General features: G+C 45.4%; 1 long non-coding RNA gene across 4 annotated transcripts in view; it reads left to right on the top strand.

The window, feature by feature from the left end:
• Positions 1 to 4,843: 4,843 nt before the first annotated feature.
• The window catches only part of LOC140528083 (uncharacterized), a 71,206-nt gene continuing 61,152 nt past the window's right edge, over positions 4,844 to 14,897 (top strand). For all 4 annotated transcript variants that reach the window (XR_011975084.1, XR_011975090.1, XR_011975078.1 and 1 more), the window contains exon 1: positions 4,844 to 5,096. This is a non-coding gene — a long non-coding RNA (uncharacterized lncRNA). The remainder of the gene's footprint in view (positions 5,097 to 14,897) is intronic.

Here is a 14,897-nt window from a genome sequence, read left to right as displayed (position 1 = left end):
AGTCCGTGTAAAGTATTTTATAAATTTTCAAGCACTATAAAACATTATCATTATTGTTTTATTATTTTTTTCCTTTTTCTATTCTACTCTCTGGCCGTCTTCATGCAATCTCCTCTCATTCTACCCTCTGGCCCCCACCTGATTGGCATTGCAGCTCCTTCCCTGTGATGCATAGGTTCCTGGTTGGTGAGTGTCCATACTGAGTCAGACCTAGAATATTACTTTCTGGCCATCTTCATGCTATGCTTTCAACTGACACTATTCCACTCCCTCCTTCCCTTTCCTTTTCTAGCTCTACAAATCCATGCTACTATCCATTTAAGCATGGATCAAACAATTATCTTTTAACTCCACCTACCATCTCATGTCTCTCAAACAAAAATGCCCTTCCATGGCTAGCTACCCTTTATCTAGGCTTTACGGTTTGCTAGGCACTTTACACTTATTATTTAATTTGATCCTCACAACAACTTTGGGAAGTAGGTGTCATTATTATTCCCATTTTACAGATGAGAAAAAAAAGAGGCAGACAGAGGGTAAGTGACTTTCCCAGGGTCACAGAGCTGGTGTCTGGGGCAAGATTGGGAATCAGGTCTTCTTGGGAAGATTGGGAATTCAGGCCTGGTATTATTTCCACTGATGCATTTTATATTTCCACTGGTAATTCACCAATATGTTTCCACTCATTGAAATTTCCTTTGTAATAATAAAAAACAGCCCTGGTGCCTTGGTCTTTAATTATTGACCCTTTTGCCTTCTCTTAATGGTAATGCTGTTAAAGTTCTGCACTCAGTATGCCAGCAAAATTGGAAAACTCAACAATAGCCACTGGATTGGAAAAGATCAGTTTATGTCTCCATTATAAAGAAGGACAATGCCAAAGAATTATCAAATAATTGCACTCATTTCACACAGCAGCAAGGTTTTGCTTAATAAGATTCTCCAAGCTAGGCTTTAGCAATACGTGAACTGTGAATGATCAGAAGAGCAGTTTGGAAGAGGCAGAGGAGCTAGAGACCAAAATACCAACATTGTCTGGATTATGGAGAAAGCAGGGAAGTTCAAGATAAAACCTGTACTTCTGCTTCATTGACTACCTGGATCGCTACAAAATGTGACAAGTTCTCAAAGAGATGGGAAGGCAGATCATCTTACTTGTGTCCTGTGTAATCTGTATGTGAGTCAAGAAGCAACAATTAGAACTGAATATGGAACAACTGATTGGTTTAAGATTGGAAAAGGAATACAACGAGGCCATATATTGTCAACTTATTTCTTAACTAATATTCAGTGTACATCATGTGAAATACCAGGCTGGATGAATAAAAAGCCAGAATTAAGGCTCTTGGGAGAAATATCAACAATCTCAGATATGTAGACCATACCACTCTGATGACAGAAAGTGAAGAAGAACTAAGAAGTTTTTTGATGAGGATGAAAGGGGAGAGCATAAAAGTTGGCTTGACATCAAACAAACTAAGAATATATTGAGTGGCCCCATCACTTCCTAGTAAATAGAGTTCAAAATCACTGTGGATGGTGACTACAGCCATGAAATTAAAGGATGCTTAGTCCTTGGAAGGAAAGTTCTGGAAAATATGGACAAGATACTAAACATCAGAGGCTTTACCTTACCAATGAAGGTCCGCAGAGTCAAAGCTATGGTCTTTTCCAATAGTGATGTATGTCTGTGAGAACTGGAGTGCTGAGTGCTACAGAATAGACACTTGAATTTTGTTGCTGGAGAAGACTTTTGAGAGTCCCTTGGAGATCCAGTCAGCCTATACTCAAAACAATTGATGCAGGCTATTCATTGGAAGGTTAAGTACTGAAACTGAAACTTAAGTACTTTAGCTACATAATGAGAGGACAGGAATCATTGTGAAAGATGTTGATGTTGGGAAAAAATTAGGCCAAAGGAAAAGGAGATGAAATAGATAAATAGTATCATGGAAGTAATGAACACAAGCTCAGACAGACTTCAGGAGACAGTGGAGGATAGAAGGGACTTCTACTATGTTCCATAGGTGACAAAGAGTCAGACACAACTGAATGATTGAACAATAACCTTCTCTAGCTTAGTCGTTGGCCCACTATGCAGATTACCCCAAGCAATGCCATTAGAATCATAGCCACTGACTATGTCCTCCCTGCTTTCTATCCCCAGCTCTCCTTCATGTGTGTCTTCATTAGAATCAAAGCTTCTTGAGGGTAGGTCCTTTTTGGCTTGTTTTTGTATCAAGTATGTTTAGCACAGTTCCTGGAACCTAGTAAATATTTCATAAATACTTTTCCATTCATCCTTTCAAAGCTGACCCTAAAATGAATGTCTTACAGTGTCTGTGGGGTTGTATCTCCATAATCCCCTACCTTTCTACCCAAGGGATAGAAATATGATTAATGTATGACCTGGTTTCCAGGACTAAAGATGGTCCTCCCAGTCCATCAGAATTCAGTTGCCTTTCTGAATCATTTCTCCTTTCTTTTTTGTGGTCATTTAGTAAACTAATCTCCTGACTGTATTTACTTAGCTCTGCATAAATTCACACACATCTTCACTAGGTTTTCTGAATTCCTCATATTTATCATAATATTCTCTTAACTATGCACACCAAAGTTTGTTTGGCTGTTTCCTAATCAATGGGAACCTACTCTGGTTCTGCTACAAATCTTTTATGTGTTGTGTTTGTCCTTTCTTGAAGAGGACCATGACATCAGGATGATGACAAGGCTTGCAGTTGACTTTGGTTTGAGTGAGGGAGGGCTGTGCAAGGGCACCAACCTCACTTTCTTCTCCTGAGCCATCTGGGTCCAGTAGCCGGATATTCATCAGGATGAATAGAGATGGCCCAGGATGTCTAGACTATTATAAGAGCTTCCTGATGGATTTCCTGAATCCATTCTCTCCCCACTCATTTAACCAATCCTCCACCCAGGTTCCAAATTTATATTCCTAAATGACAAATCTGATTGTTGCTCTGCAGCTCAAGAAGTTTCGTTGGCTCCCTACAGAATATAGGATAAGATACAAAACCCTTTCACAATGACTCTAGTCTATTTTTCCAGGCTGATTATACATTATTCCCCATCTGCCCCTACTCCCAGTCCCCCAGTCACACTTGCTGTTTCTCAGACACCATCAGAAAATCCACCTCCTGACTGTGCCCTTGCCCAAGTTGTCTAAAAGGTTCTCATTCCTCACTTCCAGCTCTTGGAACCCCTAGTTCCCTTCCATGATCAGTTCAATTATCACCTCCTTCAAGAAGCTCTTCAGGATTTCACACTAGACCACCCCAGCCACCCCAGCCCCAGTGGATTTTGTATATATCCTGCGATTACTTATCTGTAAACAGAACATACTTATCTGTAGACAGAAGGAGTGGAGAGCTGTCTTGATTTTGTCTTCGTATCCCAGTACAACCCCTGGCACGTAGTAGGCACTTAAATATATTTACTGATTTATTTTATTCCAACACATTTGAGTTTTCATAACTAAAGTCAGACTATCAATGTTTCACCCCCTCCCCAGCCTTCTGAATTTAATTTCAAAGTTGGAATTCTACACGGATCACAGCAAGTCACTAGAATTGTGTGTGTGCTCGTCCTTTGTTGCCAAAGAAGACCAGGCCATCAGAGAAATAATGACATGACTCGCACTTGACTTTGTTTTGAGTGACGGAGGGCTGTGCAGGTCACCAGCCTCACTTCTTCTCCAGAGCCATCTGAATCCAGTGACCAGATATTCATTGGGATGACTAGAGGTGACCCAGGGTGAGGCAACTGGGGTTAAGTGACTTGCTCAAGGTCACACAGCTGGTGAGTGTTGAGTGTCAAGTGTCTGAGGTGAGATTCGAACTCAGGTCCTCCTGACTCCTGCACTGGTGCTCTATCCGTTGTACCACCTAGCTGCCCCAAGTCACTAGAATATTGGATAAACTAATCAGCAGCAGAGAAATAGAATATTCATTTTAAAAATTGATTTAAAAAATTATGTATTTATGTGTATGCATGTGTGCATGTGCATATACATATGTGTATGTATGTGCATATACATATGTGTGTATATGTACATGTGTGTATTATATATGATTTATTTCTCTATCTAGTCAAATGCTTCATGGTGGAATTATTGGGTCAAAAGGTACAAAGAGTCACCTGAATTTTCTGCACAACTTGAGATTATTTTCCAGAAGAGCTGCATCAATTTGCAGCTCCACCAACAGTGCATATTTGCACATCAAGCCGTCATCCCACAGCCCCACCAACAGAGTATGAGGGCTACAGTCTTTCCAGAGCTCACTCACTAACAAGATAAATACACATAAATGTCGTTGCCTGTGTTAATATCTGGTGACCAATAAGAGGACAATCAAACCCTGAATTTATTAAAAGCAAAACACAAAAGACAATTGTTTTGAGGAAGAACTTTAAACCACGCTTTTGTCATTTTTTCTTCTTTTCTTTCATACACACTAGTCCTAGCTGGTCTTAGCTACTGTCTCTGAATGTGTTCTTGTCTCCATTTCGTTTGGCCCGTTGAGTCTTGCGGTTTGTTATCTCTGTGCCAGGTGGATGGCCACTTTTTACATGTGACAGCTCATGTTGTGTTTTCTCCATTGTGGCCCTGCTGGATTTAATTTCACATACCAGGAGCAAGAGAAGCCCAGAGATCAAGAGGCCTCTGGCTGTCCTTGGGGTAGCTGCTGTGGTTGTGTTGGGGATGTGCTGAACAACCTTCCTCTGAGCCATGAACTTATGAACTGATGGTTTTATGAAATCCAACCCTGGCTATTGTTACAACATAATCCTCCCTGACTTCACCACCCAATTTTTCTGTAACAGCCAGCTCTCCCTTCCTTTTTCTGTCAGAGAGATCTCGGCTTCCAGGATTGGGACATCCATCTCCCAAATCCCTGCTTTCTGTGGGCCTGCCAAAGACTATTCTCAGGCTCCCAGCTCGGCTCCTTGGCCCCCATTCATGGGCCGGTCTGGTGGGCAACTGACAAGCCCTCCCTGCCTGCAGCACTATGGAGGCCTCTTCTTGCCATCTGCCGCCAGCCCTGTGGGGTTCTTGTTGCTAACCTGGTGACCAGCAGGTAGGATTTACAAAGGCTTAGAGTCGGAGTCTCTTAGCCCCAGAAGGGACCTTGGATGACGGAGGTAGAGCAGCACACTCAGTGGGTGGGGTCAGTAATGTAACGCAAGTGCACCAGCTGCCGTAGAGACCAAGGCTCTAAGGGGGAACAGGAAGCAGCCCCAGACACAATCGGAAAATCCAGGTTCTCATCCTGGCTCTAACACACAAGCTTTATGAACTTGGACAGGTCGCTTCCTGCTCGGAGGCTTCGATCTCTTCTCTGTAAAATGGGGTGGTTTCGATCTCAAATGGGCAGTTGTGGGGAAAGGCAAAGTTCTATGAGAATAGGAGTGACTCTTGTTAGCCACACAGTGGGGAATGTTACATTTCTGCCATCTGCTTCAGAGGAATGGGGGAGGAAAATGCTTTGAGATAGAGAGATGTGAAAGGTATTTATAATTTATCATCATCATCATCGTCATTGTTACCACTGCTGCTGCTGCGGATGGGGATAGGGATATAGAGAGGGACTTGACCTGCGATTTCATTGGTATAACAAACTCACTTCTGAGGAAATTTTCTCTACCCTACCAATGACTCAGCCAAGGTGTCAGACAGTCACAGAGTGGTGGAACTGAACATTCCTCCTCCTCCTCCTCCTCCTCCTCCTTCTCTTCCTCCTCCTCCTTCTCTTCCTCCTCCTCTCTCCTTCTTCTTCTTCCCTCCCCTCTCCTCCTCTTCTCAGTGAGGTCACTTCTACTCATGCAGGCTGTCCCCCTGTTCCTACACTATGGTCTGAGAGTTGACTGGGTCCGCAGGAGGCTATTATTTGCCTGAGGTCACATACTTAGTGTGTACCAGAGACTGGACTTGACCTCCGGTCTTCCTAACTCTGAGTTGGGCTCTCCACCCACAATGCAATGCTTCCTCTTTTTTTTGTTACTATTTTTTCTCATTCTTTTTATTTCCTGGTCAATGGAATTCAGGCAGAAAAGGTCCTTGGGAAACTTGCTATCGTGCCAATGTTTTCCTGTATTTGATAGTGGGCAGATGAAAGACGTGTGTTTAGCATCAGAGGAAAGTATTAGCTTTGGAATCCCCTGTCAGCTCATGAGAAGCCTCTTTGGGTGCTTTGGTAGCAGGCAGGCTGATGGAGATGACAGGGACCTGCCACCCTGCTCCTATATGGCTTGGTTTTGTTTTCTTTTTTGTCAAGGTCTTGATATTTTGAGAACTTTCTTTTCCAAATAATTTAGTGATTAGGGGAATTTGGCATGGTGACGTTATTAGAACCACTGTTCTTAAACATGTATGGGTCAACATTACGTCCAGGAAATTGTAGACATTGTTCAGTCTAACCACCATGTGATTCCCCGATACTATATTGAGTGAACTCTCAAGTGTCTGGGTGGGGAGGGGTTGGATGTGCAGCAGGGACATTTGTCATAGTATGTGAATAAAAAGATAGAGGTAGGAAGCTGGGTGGTGCAGTGGATAGACCCCTGTGCCTGGAATCAAGATGGCTCATCTTCCTGAGTTCAAATCTGACTTCAGACACCCATTAGCTGTGTGACCATGGGTAGGTCACTTAACTCTGTTTGCCTCAGTTTCCTCATCTGTAAAATGAGCTGGAGAAAGAAGTGACAAACTACTCCAGTATCTCTACCAAGAAAACCCCAAATGGGGTCACAGAGAGTCAGACATGACTGAAAAATGACTGATGAAAGATAGACCTTGGAATATGAGTTGGGCTACTTTAATGTGTGTTTTGAAATCCTTGGCGGGGGATGTTTTTGCAGTGATGAGTTACACAGATTCTTTTGTTTCCCTAATAATAGAAGGCTTAAGTATAAGCCAGGCTCCTTACAGGTGACTATTCTGTAATTTCTTTTAGCAGAGACCTGGCCTTCTACTACTCTCATAAAATGTAGTGTTTCTCTAGCCCAAGTTACAGGACTCTGCTGTTTGTCTGCTGCTTCTCTGTCCACGCAGCACAGCTTGAGGAGTAACACTACCACCGCCTTCATCATCAATCCTGAGAACCCCTCAGACCCATTTACTAGGTATTCAGCTGCCATGTCTCATTTCCCTCACTGACCCATTAGCATGTGCAGCATCTTCAGATCTCATTTGCCTTCTGACTCTTCCCCTATATCCTTCTCTCATCTTGAATCCATGATTCCTACCCTATCTCTAGTAACTGCAGCTCTGAGTTAGCTCAGACCCAATTTTGACTCAAGACAGTGTCTCCAAGAGCAGCTGTACTAACCTTGGGAGCAAGCTTGCCAGCCCCCTCATGCTCCCTACTGTCCTCGATCATCCCAAGCTTGATTCATTTCAATTCTGTTTTCTCACATATGCTGGCAGAGATAAAGCCTGATCTCTCTCTGGTTTCATGTTGGCTACAATTGACACTGACTGACCCTCAGTCCATTATGTAGTGCACAGACTGAACCTGAGTCAGGAGAATCCCATCTAACTTTCATTTTATAGGCAGGAAAATTCATTTCTGTCCCCAGAAAGTCAAATAACTCCCCCAAGGTCACACAGTGAGTTAAAAGCTGAATTGGTTCCTCATCTAGGGCTCTTTCTCCCAAAACATGTGGTGGCTTAGTGTGCTCTTATTATGTATCTTTTGGTAGAAAGGATGTCCTCTTTGGACTCCATCGGAAGTGACTCCTAAGTGTGCAAAATTTGGAAAGACTCAATTCTGGAAAACACATTCAGCACATTGCATCCCCTACTCCCTGACATTGACTAGTAAAGAGGATGACATTTAGGGGACTCTGTACAGTGATCAGGTGAGTGGCCATCATTTGGTAAAGTCCTCATGGGAGCACTGCAGTTGAAATGCTTATCTGATGGTGATGGATGCTTTGGCAGGAGGCTCCAGTCCTGGCTCTTTGGATCAAACTTTAACTTTTATTCTACTGTCAGACTTTTGACTTGAAGTCCAGATTAGGTGCTTTTTCTCTTTTCTTTTTCAGTACCAAGAGCATACTTTAGTCTGTATTCAAACAATGTCAGTTCCAGGTGCAATTGCCCATCCAGTGAGTCTAGCCTTATAGCAAAGAACAGGAGCCTAACAAAATCAGCCAGCAGAGAGATTGTATATACCAGTGTATGCACCACTCTATACCCATAGCACCTCACCTCTCTAAGGAAAAGACAGAGGTAAAGGACAACTTTTAGCTGTTGCATTGATTATGCATATTTTCTATTTCCCATCATTCCCAGGGCTTACTACATTGACTAGCTCATGTTTGATACTTCAACAGTGTTTGAATTTCTGCTTCTTTACTCTGCATCAGTTTCTATGCATCTCCCCAAGTTTATTGAATTCTTCATAATCATCATTTTTTATAGCACAATAAAACTGGGAGACTCTTCATGAGTTGTTAATCAATACGTCAGACTTTCAGGGTCTGGGATCTCATCAGTATGGGGGCTCCAGTCACCGGTGAAAATCATGAGCCCTTTATGACCCATTAAGACATCTAACATATTAGGGTGACCAAAAATAAATAAGTAAACCAGCTGGAGAGCAGTCTGCTGCAGAACCTCTCCAGCCTAAGCTGGGCTCTTCCCTGACTGATCCCTATACAGACTGTCTGAGGGCTAGATATATAGAAGGAGGAGATGTCTGTGTAGAGGTGACTATTGAACTCTTAGGAATAGATGAATTCCCCAAAAGAGAAAGACAAGTGAAAAAGACCCAGGACAGAGCCTTGAGGGTCTCCCACACCTATTGGGTGGAAATAAAGAGCAATCCTGCAAAGGGAACTGTGTTAGAAGGAGAGTCAAAAGATAACAGGGCTATTGGAGCCAAGAGAAGAGAGAGTCCCCAGGACCGGATGGTCACAATGTCAGGACCTACAAATGGGTTAGCATTTGCAAAGAAAACAGGGAATTTAAGGATTGAGAAAACAATGGTAGATTACACAGCTTTAAATTGGTAACCTTGAAGAGAAAACACTCCGAGTGGAAGTCAAACCGCAAAGAGCCTGAGGAATGAGTATGGACGGAGAATATGAAGGCAAAGGCGTTTGTCCGGAGCTTGGCTGGGAAAGGAAGTGTAAGCAGAGCATTGCGAAGCAGGAGGGGATGGCAAGGGCTTTGAGACTAAGGCATACAAGGATCAGCTGTAGAAACTAGGAGATTTAGCCTGTAAAGGAGAAGATTCCTGCAATACATGAGCAAGGCGATGCTGGAACCAACTCAACTGGCCCTCAGGAAGCTGTTCTTACACTCTCAGAGCGAGCATCACACTTTGGAAATCTGCAGTCACGACACACCAGGACCCAATTTATTGTTTTGTTGATTGTTTAAATCTAAGAGAGTCAGGAGATTCAGAACACACTTCGAAGTCCTTTCTGGTCTCATTCTCTTTATTTTTATTTCTGGCAGCAGTGCTGCTGGTGGTGAGTCAGTTATTAACCACTTCCCAGCTTCCCCGCACAGCTCTGGACACGGCCACTCTCTTTCAGTGTTTGATGGAGTCTTGTGGGGAAGAAGAATGAGACTTTGTATGTTTGACCCCAGAGGTCAAATTCAGGCATGACAGGTGAGCATCACAAAGAGCTCTCTCCGTGTGGAATGGGCTGCCTCAGGAGGGGGTGAATTTCCCCTTCTTGGAGGGAAGGCTAGATGGATAGGGATTGATTGTGAGACATGGGAGACGCTGGCACAAGACCACTCAGCATGGTGTGCCCACATCAGAGAAGGTGCTGTGCTCTGTGAGCAAAGAAGAACTGAAATGGCTCAAGAAACTTGAGACGCACAGATTTAGAGAACTCACCCCAAATGTTCACACGGACTATTGGCGCCTGACCTGGGCTAGAATATTCTAAGTTCTTATTGGTTTGATTTGCCACAGTCAGATGCTATCCCTTGACTCTAACACTGTGATGTCATTTTGGTCTTCTTTGAGAACAAAGGACAATGACCAGCCTATTCAAGGCATGTTATGAAGACAGTCATGACTGTGAATGGAAACCTTGCTTCCATGTTAGTGAGCCTGGGAATCACTGGAAGGTGCTTCAGTTAAATTGAACAAGCCTTTTTGAGGAGAATCTACTGTGTGCCAGGCTCTGTTCGAGGTTGGGGTCCAGAGAAAGAACACTCATCAGCATTTACATGGAGACTTAATGTTTGCAAAGCTGTCTGCCCATACCATCTCCTTTGGAGTTCCCAACAACCGTATTATAGCTCCATTTTACAGAGAGGAAAGTTAGGGTTGGGGAGGAGGTGTCTCCCAGGGTCATGTGACTAAAGGGTGCCTGGAGGGGAACCCCCAGCCTGAACTCCAGAGCAGCTAAGGGTCTCTCTCTGCCTGGTTCTCCTACACATTCTAAGAACCTGAGGGGAGGAGAGCAAACATTCTAGGCATGAGGAATGGCATGGGGGGTGGAAGGTCATGTGCATACAGACAGAGCTGTCTGTCCCTACTCTCAGCAGAGGTCTTGGCCATGGACACAGCTCCTTGAGCTTTGGGAAAGAGGGCGTTCAGTTCTGTGGACAATTTGAATTGTGCTCAAAGTCGTTACTTGAGCATTTGTCTTTTCAGAAACTGTTCAGTCAGTGGGTTTGTGCCTGGGGCCTGCTCCTCGTGGTTCTCATCTCATCTACTCAGAGATGGAGCTCCAGGGTCTGCCCAGGCCCTGCTGGTCAGAGTAACTTCCAGGGCTACCTGACTTGCAGCTGTGTAGGAGCCCTGCCCCAAGGAACCCCAGATTCCCCTGGCCAGGGCTCGGGAGATGGTGTAAGCTACAGGTGGCTCTCTGGCTCATCCAACTCCCCTTCCTGAGCTAAGCATGTGTTATCTCTGCTGCCTTTCCATTGCCAAGGAAAATATGACTGATTCCTGCAGGGGGAGGGTACCTGCCTCTAGCGCCATCCATCCATGGAGGGTGGCAAGGGTGCAGCTTGTCTCTGGAATCATTCTACAAAAGCACATGCTGGGATGAGAGGCAATGTAGTGCAGTGGGGAGGGCACTGAATGACTCCAGCCAAATTACCTCAGCCTACAGTTCAGGCACCCCATTTGTAAAGCAAGGGGATAGGAGAGGCACCATGGTTCAGGGGCTGAACTTGGAGGCAGAAGAATCTGATTTCATATCTCACCTTTGACATTTATTAGCTGCATGACCCTGGACAAGTCATTTCTCTCTGGGTCTCAGTTTCCCCAAATTTAAGAATGAGGGGGTTGGCCTCTAAGGAATCTTTCAGATCTCAATCTATGGTCCTAGGATGTCAAATGGGCTTCCTTGGAGGCTATGAGCTTTTGGCCCTGATGTACCCTAGACCACTTGGCAGGGATTTTTTTGGTTCTAAAGGGTTAGCTATGGGTTGGATCAAGTGCCTCTGAAGTCCCTTCCAACCCAAAAACCCTGTGACTCAGGTCTCCTAGGGTCCCCTGGCCCAATGAATCGATGAACATTTATTAAAGGCTCACTCCATACCAGGGCCTGGGTTAAGCTTTGGGGATTGAACGAAAGACAAGAAAGTAGTCCTGGTCCTAAAGAAGGGATGACTGATGTGCAGGCCCTGGGCACCATTGCTGCTCATGTGCAGATATCCCGAGGGAGCCCAGGGGGATCAGGCTGCAATACTTCTGGGTGACTGATGGGGGGACACAGACAAGAGCCACACAGTGAATTAATGAATGAATGAATGAATGAATGAATGGACTGAACAAACAAAAAGCATTTAATAACTACTTACTATGTGCCAAGCACCATGCCATCTGGTGACAGGCAGGGCTGGAACCCTGGTCCCTGAGGCCAAAATTCACTTTCCATCCAACGTGCAACTTGGTCTCACAGATTCAGAGTAAGAAGATGTGTCTCACCTGCTGAGTGGAGACAAGGAGCCCCTGAGCCTTGGGATCTGCCAGTATCTCAGTATCTTAGGGTCATGATTTTTACTATTATTTTCTAATGTGGGTCTTGAATGTAATTATCGATCTTCATAGGTAAATTTGGGATTCAAGTTTGCTTGTGTCTGTCCTCTTTAAATGCTACATTTTTGGTTTTGTGTCAGTCCTGAGCCAGGCATGCTTGGGGGCTTCTGGGGAGCATGGGTGGACTGGCTCTGTTCTGCCAGCCATGAGACTGGAGAGGACTCTCTGACTGGCCACCCAGCCAGGCTGGAGTGTAAGCTGGTCAAGGCTCATTCATTTTCTCTTTGGAGGCTGTCTTTTGGTTTGACTTTCTCTGTTGGTGCCTGGTAGGAGGCAAGACTGAGGGAGTGAGGCCTGGGGCCATTGCCACCAAGGCCCACATGTGACCCTGTGGAGATAGGACTGGGTCCTTTACCTCTGAGGGTTGTTTTTTGTTCTTAGTGAAGGCATTGGTAGCTCTGACCTTGAGGGTTTCCAAATGTTAGGATTTTGGCATCCTGATATTTCAGAATCCTTCCCAGCATTTGGGCCTTATAGTCAGTTTAGCATGGAGCAAGGAGTGGTCAACCAGGTCAATCAATCAGCATTTACTAAGCACTCCTTCACTGAAGGCACTGTGGTAAGCACTGAGTGATCTTCAGGGCTGACCTTTGGGACCCATCCCAATAGCCTGGAGGTCAGGGACTCATCTGGAAGCGATGTTCCATTAGATACAAACATGGTGATCCAGCTTGAGGGAGTGTGGCTGAGCTTAAGTGCATTATTAGATGTTGGCTATACAGAAGAGACTGTGCCCCTGAGGTTCAGAGGGCAAGTATGTTTCTTCTGGTTGGGTCTTCCAAGTAAATGTCCCTTGGTGATAGCTAAGGATGCTGAGTGGACCAGGTCCTGCCTCCTGACCTTGAGGGAACACAGCCATCCACATGATGCCCTTTGAAAGGGACTCTGGATACCCCAAGATTCCCGAGGAGGAGATGCAGATGGTGTAGGTCTGCTCTAGAAAAGGCCCAGAGACATCCATTGACATGCCCAGGGCCACACAACCAGCAAGCAGAAGGGCCAGCCCTCAGAGCTGGTACCAGCAGAAGTCGGGTCTCATCACCAGGCTCTTGTTGGCAGGCAGTGCCTTCCCATGTTCCCAGGCCTCTGACTGCAAAGCTCCCCATCTCCCCTAGCCCCTGCCTCTTCCACCGCCCCCCCCCCCCCCACCCCAGCACACACATTCTTGCCCTGAGTTCAGCTCCGAGTGTTATTTTTGTAGCCGGGCCGCGGAAGGTGTGTAACCCGACTCCTGATAGCGGCCTGGCCGATTACATTTGGCCACAAAACCGTTCTGGGGCCTCTTGGCACTGGCTGTGTTATTGCATGTCTGCAGGTGTTTAGTAAGAGGATTAATGGGGAGTCCCAGGAATGCAGGCGCCCCCCCCCCCCCCCCACCCCCAGCTGAGTAGTGCTGTGGAGGACAGGACCATTCATTTCCAAGAGTGGCCATGAACGCCGATGACAGGCCTGCCCTCACACACCGGACAGATCTGAGGCGGCCACAAGCTGGCAGTGGTGACCGCGGTGGGTGTGAGGGCAAGTGTGAGGGGGCTCTCCCCTCCCTGGGACATGTTTATGCAGACCTCAGAGCCACAACAGGGCCTTGTCATCAACGTAGGCAGGGAGAGGAGGGGGCCTGACACTCCCCCAACGGGCAACCAGGGCTCCATTAGCTTAAGCGGGAATGGCCTGTGTGTGACCTCCCACCCCCAACCCTCATGAGCATAGGCTCAGGAATGGAGTGTTAGAAGGGCCTTTGGGGGCATCTGGTGCAGCGCCCTCATTTTACAGATAAAGAAACTGAGTCTCACAGATGCTAAACTCATACGGTGTGTGTGTGTGTGTGTGTATTGTGTGTGTGAGAGTGTGTGTGTATGTATGTGTGAAAGAGTGTGTTTGTTTAAGTGTGTGTGTGACAGAGTGTGTGTGTGAGTGTGTGTGTACGTGAGAGAGAGTGTGTGTGCGAGAGTATGTGTGTGTGTGTACGTGAGAGAGAGTGTGTGAGTGTGTGTGTATGTGTGAGATAGTGTGTGTGTGAGAGTATGTGTGTGTGTACGTGAGAGTGTGTTAGAGTGTATGTGCATGTGTGATAGGATGTGTGTGAGTGTATGTGCGTGTGAGAGTGTGTATTTATGTGTGCGTGTTTGTGAAGTGGACTCTGAACAAGTCCAGAACCTTTTCTGCTAAGCCACTGACTCCTCGTTTATTTCTTTGAAATGTCACTCTAAAACCTATTTATTTTCTGGCATATGTGACATTCACTTAGGAAAAATAGTTTGCTTTTTTTTATCTTGAGGGAGAACATTCTCTTTTTGTCTCTCTGTCTTTTTTCTGTCTCTTTCACTTGCACACGCACATGCACACACATGTGCACATACATGTAAACACACATGCACACATACAGTACACATGTGCACAAACACACACGCATGCAGCTCAGACCCACACACATGTGGACACAAATGCACACACATATGCACATACACACATGTGCACACATGCATACATGAACACACACTCTTCCTGTTTAGACAGTGTGGCTTTGCTGTGTAATGCGCTGCTCCCTGGTTGTGGCTTTTGATTGTGGAGAGGTGTGGCTTCTTTGGAAGTTTAAACTCCAGAATCCAATGCGGGGCTTAAGATTATCCCTTTTGTGCAGTTCAGTCTTCCCTAGAAAGCTGATTTGTTTTTCCTTTTGTCTCTGTATCCTCAGCCTGTAGCCCAGAGCCTGACATGTAGGAAGGGTTGAAAAATTCTTGTTCATTGATTGGTCTCCCCTGGGTGCCCTTGCTCCAGTTTTTCCCCTTCGTGTTTGTTACACAGAAAGTTAAATCTCTTCTACACCTTGTGACTACTAAAACTTGTAGATGCCTTGAA

The sequence above is a fragment of the Notamacropus eugenii genome, chromosome 1 (genome assembly GCF_028372415.1).
Source record: "Notamacropus eugenii isolate mMacEug1 chromosome 1, mMacEug1.pri_v2, whole genome shotgun sequence".
In the NCBI taxonomy this organism is placed as follows: Eukaryota; Metazoa; Chordata; class Mammalia; order Diprotodontia; family Macropodidae; genus Notamacropus; species Notamacropus eugenii.
Note: the sequence above shows the minus strand (reverse complement) of the source record. Positions and strands in the feature narration are given on the sequence as shown.